Genomic DNA, 10,453 nt, shown 5'->3' on the forward strand with positions numbered 1-10,453 from the left:
AGAGCTGTCAGGTCTCGCTGTCACACTTCTCAGTGGGCACGCCACGGCCAGCTCACAGGAGCAGTCAGGGGTCCTAAAGCCAGGTCCTGAAGCAAGATGCCAGGCTCTGCTGAGTACCAACAAGCAGTGTCAGGCTCCAGGTTTCATGAGTGAAGTGTGGCTTTGTCTGTGTGTCAATATATCACTGGACGTCTCAGAATCAGAGGTTAAAGAAACCTGCTGTTCATTTGGACCACGCTGCAAAACTCAAGTGTTACAATAGGTTGTGAGTAAAAATCAGTCTCTGGTAAAATACATGACATGACATATCACAGCATGTGAATAGTTCAGGGAAAGTTTAGGGAATTCCTGAAACTTTTAATTTATTTATTTGTCTTTTTATGTGTGTCATCAATTTGACCCCAAACAGAAATAATATCACGAGAATTAAAACGAGAATAAAAAAAAAAAAAGGCTCTTCAGGATCTTTTGAAAATCACAGGCAGGTGTGCTGAAGCAGGTAGAAGATGTCAAATATATATATATATTTTTTTTAAATCCTTACACAATTTAGACTGGATATACGTGCTATAGACTGATTTAACCATACTGATTTAACTGATTTAATTAATATCATTAACAGTTAATAGGGCCTACCTGCAAAGTCATAAAAATTCAACGCATTCTCACCCCAAGGCGTCACTAAAATGACAATTTTGACCATGCTTCAATATTCGACGCTTTAGGCACCCTTTAGCGTCAGTTACATGACGCGATCCTAGGGCGTCATCTTACTGACGCTTTACCTTTAGCGTCAGTTAGATGACGCGGGTAGGTTTAGGTCTGGGGTAGGGTTAGGATTAGATAGCGTCATCTAACTGACGTTAAAGGTAAAGCGTCAGTAAGATGACGCCCTAGGATCGCGTCATGTAACTGACGCTAAAGGGTGCCTAAAGCGTCGAATATTGAAGCATGGTCAAAATGATTCCCAAGGCGTCAGTTTCATGACGCCTAGGGATGAGAATGGGCTGATAAATTCAGCTCAATAAACATCCAACACAATATGAGTGTGTGAGCAAAATCCTCGCTGTCACAAAAAGTATGACCCTTTTGTCACTACATCCCTTGACTGCATACAGTAGCACACTTTTCATTCAAGATAAACGACGATCCGTTTTCCTTTCCTTTCATCTTCCACCTAATCCCTTGTTTGTGCAGCTCTTAGTCTTGTCATCGTGGTTTATTTAGGTGATTTGCCAATCTTTACAGAAGTCATCTCTCTGCACCGTTACAGTCCTTGGACAAGCCTGTTGCTGAGAGATATGAAAGGCCCAGCATTTGCAACCATAATCTTATTTGCTTTGTGGTAATGATTATGTTAAGCTGCACTTTTACATACCTCAACTAAAGGTTAAGAAAATTCTCTTCAACTAAACACGGTTACATAAACTGTACTGTACAAATTAGATTTTCAGGTGAGCTGATTAAAGAGCAAAAATAGATATAGAGACAATTTAAAATAGCTTAAAAATACATTGTATAAAAAGTCGCTGCGGGTTGAATGAGTAAAATGACTTAATTCACCATCGCCGAACTCTTAATATGATGGACAAATTATATTGTCACATCTGGAATCATAATAGCCATTAGTGACAGAATGGGCCTGGACTTGGAACTCAAAAGAAGTGGCAAGTTGACAAATTCGCCCCAATAATATGACTTCATTTTCTCTGTCCAGAGGTTAAAGTATAGACGGGGCAAGAAGGAAAGTTTTTATGTTCTCACAGCTGCGAAGGGCAATGACTCATACCAGAGCTTGTCACAAATGGTTGAGTTTTGACAGTTTAATATATAGGCTGTCAAGTCTTCAGACAGACCTGCATAGTAACAAAGGTGGGGAGCATAGGTGGGTGTATGGAGAGAAAGAGTACCTTTGTTTTGCCGGATGAAGCCATGGAATTACAACCTATTTCTAGGAGTTGAATTCCGTCACCTTTACCAAACAGTGACATTAATATAAAAAATGTTGTGACAAAGACCTGGTTTATCATGCCTTACTTTAACATGTAGCCTATACTGGACACATTTAAAATAATATTACAGTATATGTTTTACAATTGCTTTGTGTTGGCAAACTGAATTGAAAACTGACAATTTTTTTTTTAAAATAATAAAAAACAACAGGTAACACTTTAGTTTAGGGTCCAGCTCTCACTATTAACTAGTTGCCTAGTAACTAGTTGCCTATTAGCATGCATATTATATTGTCTGTTTATTATTACTTATAAAGCACGCATTAATGCCTTATTCTGCATGATTATATTCTAGATCCCTTAATCCTGCCCAATACCTAAACCTAACTTAACTTAACCTTACTAAATATTAATAATCAGTAATTAGAAGTGTATAAAGGCAAAAGTTGTAGTTAAGAATTGGACCCTATAATCAATAAAGTGTGACCAAAAAACACCATAGAAAACACCAAATAAAAGACCAAATCAAAAATGTCTTAAAAGTATATATTTTTTTGCTATGTAGCATGCTGCTCTTGTTTTTCATCAGCCGTGTTTTTTCATGCTAGAAAAAAAGCATCAATCTAAAGCAATCTAGATAAATTCTCTTTTGATAATGATATGGAAATTTACCTCTAATTAAACATGCTAACAAACTCTAATTAGCATCCCTAAACCACATTTCACAGTGGCGTTTTGCCAACTAAGAGAGCGAGGTATCTGCCGAAAACTCCACCTGCCCTTCAAATGGAAGCACTGGTGTGTACTGACATTTCATTTAACGACATGATTATAAGAATGGCAGACGCAGTTTAAAGCTTGAAGTTAAAGCCTAGGGGGGCGTTCCTCTATGCTGCAGCCCAGAGCGCTGGAGGTGGGACTGGGTAATTACAGGGAGACAAGACCTCTGCCAGATCTGCGCTGAAATCACCACTTCCACCTGAACCATGTCATATAAGCCCAGATTTATTCAATAGTGAAAGGGATTCCTTGCAAGCCCTAAATAAATTTTAATTGCAGTAAGCTGGTTAACACAGCAGCTTCAACGTTCTCACTGTCTCCTCCCCTTCTTCGTTCTTCTTTGGCTGGGAACTTTGAGGGGATTAGGAATTGGTGGCGGTGGCGGAGGGGGTTGTTGGGAAAAACTGTGAGCGCAGCATGGCTCCCACAAGTTGCAGAAAACTCAGGCCGGATTGTTCTAGATTTCAATGCAGCTGTCGGGAAAATCGCCATTAAGGTACTCTATGCTTCCTCTATAATGGCGAACAAATAATGCTAAGCAAATTTGAACACACATACCAACAAATTCACTCTTTAACAGTTTTGTCAGTCAAAAAGCTCACATTATAGCAAACCCAATTCACCTGCAGGTGTTCAGACATTACAGGGAATCAACAAAGGCATCATCTAATTTGTGACTAATTAACTATTAAGTTAGAGTATGTGTGTAAGTGTGGCTTTGACAAAACAAATCACTGATCAACATACTTAGTAGATATACATTTCCTCAGTTGTACCCTTGAGCTAAACTGCATTCTCAAGGTTCTTGTCTCGCTTGTTAGGTCATGTTGCGGCATTTATGGGTTTGGTGTCTTTGTTTTGTTCCTATAGGGTTGAAACTGCTTAGCATCCCAGCTATTTCTGATGTCAATGGCAACCTTAATTGAAGTGGAAAAGCTACCATGATCAGAAAGAACTCATGATCTCACATCAAGCAGTAATCAAAATCTCAAAACATGTAGTTTAGATTATTTGTTCAGATTATGAATGTGACGGTATAGTCTAAGGCCATGTCCACACGGACACGGGTATTTTTATAACCGGAGTTTTTCCTACAGCGTTTTTAAAAAAAAATCCCGTCCACACATGCTCGGTCTCCGTCTACATGAAAACGTAAAAACACGCAATCAAGCGCGGTCAAGAGCATGCCACGCCAGCAGGCGGCGATGTAAACCTTAACCCTAAAGCCACGTTGGCCAATCAGAAGCGCAAATCTGACGTCAAACACAGCTGATAACGGCGCACACTCTGACGTCGCAAGGCAAAAACCCCGGTTTCACTGTCTACACGTCAACACTATAACCGGCGTTTCTGAAAATCCTCACCCTGGCAGGGGTTTTCAAAAATATTCGGTTTCAGTGCGTTTTCGTGTGGACGAACGGCCGAACCGCGTAAAAAAAGTCACGGTTATAAAAATACCCGTGTCCGTGTGGACAGGGCCTAAATATCTGATTATTATTTCTGGAATCAGCATGTATTGATGAATGCAATGTGCAATGAGGTTTGTATTTATTTTCCTATAATGCTTAATTCCTTTTGCATAGCATGAGAATTTAATTTTCTGTTTTAGGCAATTTAGTTTAGTAGGATTTGAGCAGAAGATGCAAGAGCAATAACAGCCATTAACGACAAGCGAATAGCAACATGAACCCAGATTTCAGTTCGTACTGTGCAGATCTTCAAATTCCCAAATGATTCTGAGGGTGAGAAAGAGCATTTGGTTTCTGAGAAAGCATGTTTTTGGCTGGCCTGAAGGAGGATGCATTTCAAAGAGCTTCAGTGCATGTCTAGGCCTGCTGGAGGGGCAGATAGAAGAGAGAGAGTGTGTGAGAGAGAGAAGAGAGAGAGAAGAGAGAGACCCAATTACTGACCTTGGGAGGGAGTCGGAATTCCTCAGATTAGAGTCACTAGCAGTTTGCTTCACAAATGCATTTCTCGTAATTGAGTACGCAACCTGGCTCCATTAATCCCATCTTCTGCCTATTGGTGAGATCAACCAATCCGAGCAGACTAAAGTTATTAACGAGGACCGTTAGAGTCTCTGCTAATTTGGTACAATTTCTGTTGTGTTCAGTGAGTTTCATGCATGATGATTGGATCATGTGGACGTCCTTTAAATGCTGGAGGCATTGGTTATTTTATTTTTTGTTGAAGTAGGCTTTGCCTTTTGTGAGGCCTCAAAATTTACATTTTATGTGACTCTCAGCATAAATGGTGCCAACTTATTTTCATTTACATCTACTTCACCTTATACAGGAAGGGGTTTACTGGCGTCTGCTTCCAGTTTAAATCAAAGAGCTTTTTTTCTACAGCATATATATTGTATACGTTCAGGCCATATTAACAGGGTCCCCCCCTGTGTTGCAGAGCCAGCAGAAATATTAATGTCTGACTTGACCAGGAAAAAGTAGTAAAAGAAGAAAAAAAAATGAATCCGTATTTGACTCTGCGTTGCGTAATGTAATGTAAAATGACACAAGAGCATATCGCACCATGCTCGGACATAGAAGCATCATTCAACATTATAAAAAGCCTAGCCCTACAAGTTAGATTAAAAAAAATAAACATTTATTATCAAATCTACCACAGCTACCACAACACAGAATGTGCTCAACCAGAATCCATTTGGACATCAGTCAGCACTGTGACCCATGCCACCATGACATATGGCCCGGCATTAACCTTCGCTCGTATAAAGGTGGGATAGTGTCATGCGGGGTCTCTACGTGGCTCTCTGACATTCCGAGATGAAGCCATCGATCCATGCCTTTTCAAAGCTTCTTCTTTCAGCCAGACCCTCAGGCCACAGTCTTTAACAGATGGGCCATTCTTCAGAGGCAGTCTTCCCTCAGATGGTGATACAGACACATATTTGAGTGTGAGCAACTGGCTATACCCTCTAATTAGGCAGGCCTGATGTCTTCTTTCACTGATTCTGCAAGGAGCTTGAGAAACCCAGGAGGAAGACAATAGGAGCAGGTATTTAGTTCATTTCACAATGAAATTCATGGGAATGTCAGAGTGACTGTGTTGAAACTTAAGCCCACTTTAGGCTCGACACCCAATACCCAGCTCACAAAAAAATATGTTGCTAACGTAAGTTATTTCAGTGTTCTCTGGATTTTCAAAACGTTTCGTTTTTTAAATGTTTTAAAATAAATTTTTCTTGGTTGTGGAAACGTTAGAGAAAACATTAAGGGAACATTTTAAAACAAATAGTGATTAATAACATTTGTGACCCGTGTATTTTCATATTCTCTAATAAAAAACCTTCAAAATGGTGTATGATTTGTTGGAATCAGACAAAAACATTAATGAACTACACCTGTTTGAAGTTTGAGTCAGCAAAGTCAATTTTGAGAAAAATCGAGCTAATGTTTTCTGATGGTTCCAAAACAACATCACCGGCATCCCTTACAAACCCTGCAATGACATCAAATTTTGCACACACCAAGCCAAAAAACAAATATTTCTATGAAAAAAATATTTCCGACTTTTTTTTCGAGGATTTTCGAAACACAGGGCTTAAATAATCAGGGACAAACGAGCTAGAGAAGATAACAAAATCAGAAACGTCCTGGGATAACTAATAGACAAGACAGGGAACCATAGAACATGACAGGACACAAACCCACATCGTGACACTCACTAAGACAGATACCGGGATCTCATGCTGAGTTTTTGCCAGTCAAGCGCTTCATTTCAGATTTCTCAAGACAGTTTTCTGCTTTTCCAAATTCACTAAGATCCAAGAGATGCGGCATACCCTGAGAAGTAGCCTATGTCTGAACAAAACCAGTAATCTCAAGCAGTGATTGCATTCCAACAATGTAACCTAAGTCCTACCCAATGCTCGGCGGGCCAGCTGGCACGGCAGAAAAGTAACACCACTCGGAGTCATGAGTAACTCCATCTCCACGCCTCTGCTCAGCAACACTCCCGTATTCCAGATTCCATTTCAGTCAGCTGCGTGTTGGCTTCCCAGAACTGTATCTGCTTAAATTACTCCTCACAAGCCTCTGCAACATGGCACACATACAAAATGACAGATCATCCCTCAAATCCTTGAATACTTTCTGTCATCCTATATCATTCTTCCTTTCAGGGGTTTGAGACATACATTGTTCGACAGATCCCAATGGCAGTGATATGTCTGCAACCACGATGTCACCTTCTGTTATACAAAGGGTGAAAAGGTGGTTTGGCTGGAAGCGAGAATTTGGGAATGGAAAACCTCAGTGCATACAGTATTAAACATCTTAACATGGCTCAGACTCAATCCTAAAGAACAATAGAGAGCTTTGATTGTGAAATCCACTCGTTCGTAATGGATGCCGTAGCCAGCGCCTTAACACTTCCCTTTTTTGCTGTGTGGGGATTAGGGAGTGTGTTTTTGTGGGAGTGCTTGTTCTGTGTCAGTGCACCTCATGAAGAGAGTCAATGGTGGGAAGAGTCCCACAGAGCAATATCACCTTCTGCTGTGCATCACATTAACATTAATATTTCATGGATCACAAATTTGACACTTTTTTAAATGCACAAATGCACATACATTTAAGAAGCCCAGAGAGAACATTAGAATTGCCAGTTAAAGCTATAATATTTAATCCTCATTGGTACGGTTGATTCTAGGCAGCATGTATACATTTGGCTCAATGTAACAAAGTACAATATTAACTAATAGAAATACAAATTTATCATATCATCCACTTGCTGTCACGATTCTGCCATCTAGTCCTTGTCTTTCTTTTAGTCTTGGGGCAGAATCATGACAGACTCATGTTTTGTGTACAAGCACATGGCTTTTTGTTTGGGCCATGTGCTTGTGTTGTCTCGTTACGTAACCCCGCCCCCTTGTTATCCTCGTCTTGTCATTATTGTCTTGTCAGTTTCACCTGTCCTTGTCATTATAATGCTTTTATTATTGTGTGATTCTGTGTTGCCTAAGGGCGATGTTTTCGTGATTTTCTATAAAACATGTATATGTATATATCTTATACAAAGACAGCTTTAATTTATCAATAAATAAGGATACATTTTCAACTTTCATTTTGATCATTGGTTAAAATTTCACTTTTCACAGGGAAAATATGACACTGCAGCACATGTGCACACATGCTGATAGAAGAACCCAAAATCCTGCAAGTGTTATGAGGTTGAAGGAGAGAACCCAAACGCAGACGATTTGCAGACACTCAAGGTTTAATACGACACAAAAGAGAAAACAAAACATACGAGGGGGCAAAACAGGACTGGAGAGAGCACACCTTGATTAAGACAAGATGACAAATTAAGACTCTGACTTGACAGGAAACAAACAGCAAAACAAACTCACAATTCTCATATAACTGGATACAGATGAAACACTCACAGAGATTAACACACAATGTTTGACAATGTACCGACACAGGACAGAAGACATGAGGGGATTAAATAGGGAGCACACTAGTTGTTTTCCCTTGTTGCATAAAAACATCAATTTTTACAGTATGTTACTATGTTGCCTTGAGTCAACAAACTACAAAATCCCTTACTCCCTAAATATTTAGGGAAAAATACTATATTTAAGTCTTACATTTTTAGTAAAAACGTATATTTTTCCAATCAAAACATATGTACCACAGATCGTTAACAGGTTTTTAAAGGTTTTTAGTTTGAAGTTTTTCAGTAAGTGACTTAGTTAAAAAAAAAAATCTTACTGTGAAAACAGTCTTTTTGCTTTTCCTCTCATCTGCCAACAGAGTAGAGCAGCAAAAGTTTACATCATGGCCTAATGGACTTGCACACATTTCTTGTCTCTTCACTTTTAACATACCATGGAAATGTTGGCATTTCTTACACTTGATATTGCATTTCCCCCACTGCATTTTTTTCTAGTGTTCCTCATGGGGTCATAGGAAAAAAATGTAAGCAAGATGCAAAAAGGACTTGACACTTAGGCAAACCTGAAAAAGGCCTGGCCTGCTGGTTGTCAAGATAAATAAAGCACACATGGACTAAAACCTGGCCATGTCAAGCAGAGTAGATTAGTTTTAAGGTCAGGTCATAATTTTAACACATGACATCTTACCACTTTCCACAGTCCAGGCAACTTCAAAGGGAGAATATGGTATTTATTGATGGGCCCATAACTCTAGATCTTTTAAAAACGGTCAGGTTTCATTAGACTACGCATGGAAAATGGAAACCAGATGAGAGTTAGGCCACTGGACTTCGCTAAGCCTTAAGGCAGACAGAGTAAAGGTAAAGAGATAGTACATCTAAAAAGTAAACATATACATTCAACAAAAAACCTTTTTATATGAGTAATATTGCAAGGTGTGTTTGTGGTTCTATCAAGATTACAAGACAAAACCAGAAATGTCAGCTTTTGTAGCAGAGCACATATTTGGTTTCATTTGAACCCTTATAAATAGCTCAGAAAAGAGGAGAGTTTACTTTGTAGGGACATAAAATGTCACTGAGTGATACACATTAGAGAGTGTTTCTTCAGGGCTTTTTAAGTTCTGAAGACTTTTAGAAAATAAATTCTCTTAAATCACACTTTTCACACTCTCACTTTCTCCTACAATGTCTAACAACTAAGTAAACATTTCTTCCCTGAAAGTCATGAACATTTACACCGCATATTATGTTTAAAGGCATTCTGTGCTGGAAATTATTTTACAAATTTTCCAATTTTCATCTTTCTAAGTTTAAAATCTTAGCCTGCATTATATATATTCCAAATATACAGAATAAACTAATGTTATCACACTTTTAGAATAATTTGACAATTAGGCTACAGATTTATTTTTGTTGTTGTTGTTGTAGAAACGGCACCAGAATTGTGGGAAAGTCCATTTTTGAACAAACTACACACAACTGAAAAGTAGTATAAATAAATGGTGAATTCAGTTTAGAATGCAAGATAGTTTCAAATCAAAAAAAAAAAAAAGACTTCTTTTTGTGACATACATTCGAGTGAAACGGACTATCAAAAAAAAAAAAGTAAGGGGAGGACTTGGTTCTTTCAATCGGTTAATAATTTGATGGAAGGTTGCATACACTTTTTGTTTTTAAAAATGAAAAGAAAGATTCGGGGTTAAAGTGGACCAAAGGAACTGAGAATTATGGAATTTTCAATTGACACCTGTCAAAATATCAAAAACATTTTTCAAAAATTAAACATGCACAGTAGCCTGGGAAAACCCAGACAACTTCCGGCAAATTTAGATTTGCTCTGAAAGTTAGTCTGGCAAAGAGCTCATTCAAGCCCATTTCCAATCCTTCGAAATCGAGGCACCAATCAGAAACGTTGGGGCGGGCTTTACACGATGACGACAGCGCTGGGATTTTGAAGCAGATTTTGTAGCCTATATTACAAAGATGGATGCCGCCGTCGAACATCACTCGTTCGAATCAGCTGTCGCGTCTGTTTTAACTGATTTGAACGTTTCCTTTTTGTTAAAAACCGAGCAAAGAACAACACTCGGAGATGTTTCTCCGCCGCTCTGCATACGTCATCTCCTTTATCGCTCTGATTGGTTTTAGGTCTATCCGCGACGTCCGTTGGTGACGCCCCTCTGGAAATTATTTGTCTATGACGCTTTGCCAGACCATAACTCAGTTACAACTGAGAATGGTCTGGTTTTAACCAGGCTACATGCACAGATGATTCATTCACAATACGATCAACAACA

The sequence above is a fragment of the Rhinichthys klamathensis genome, unplaced genomic scaffold (genome assembly GCF_029890125.1).
Source record: "Rhinichthys klamathensis goyatoka isolate OS25496 unplaced genomic scaffold, OSU_Roscu_1.1 h1tg000296l_1, whole genome shotgun sequence".
Taxonomy (NCBI): domain Eukaryota; kingdom Metazoa; phylum Chordata; class Actinopteri; order Cypriniformes; family Leuciscidae; genus Rhinichthys; species Rhinichthys klamathensis.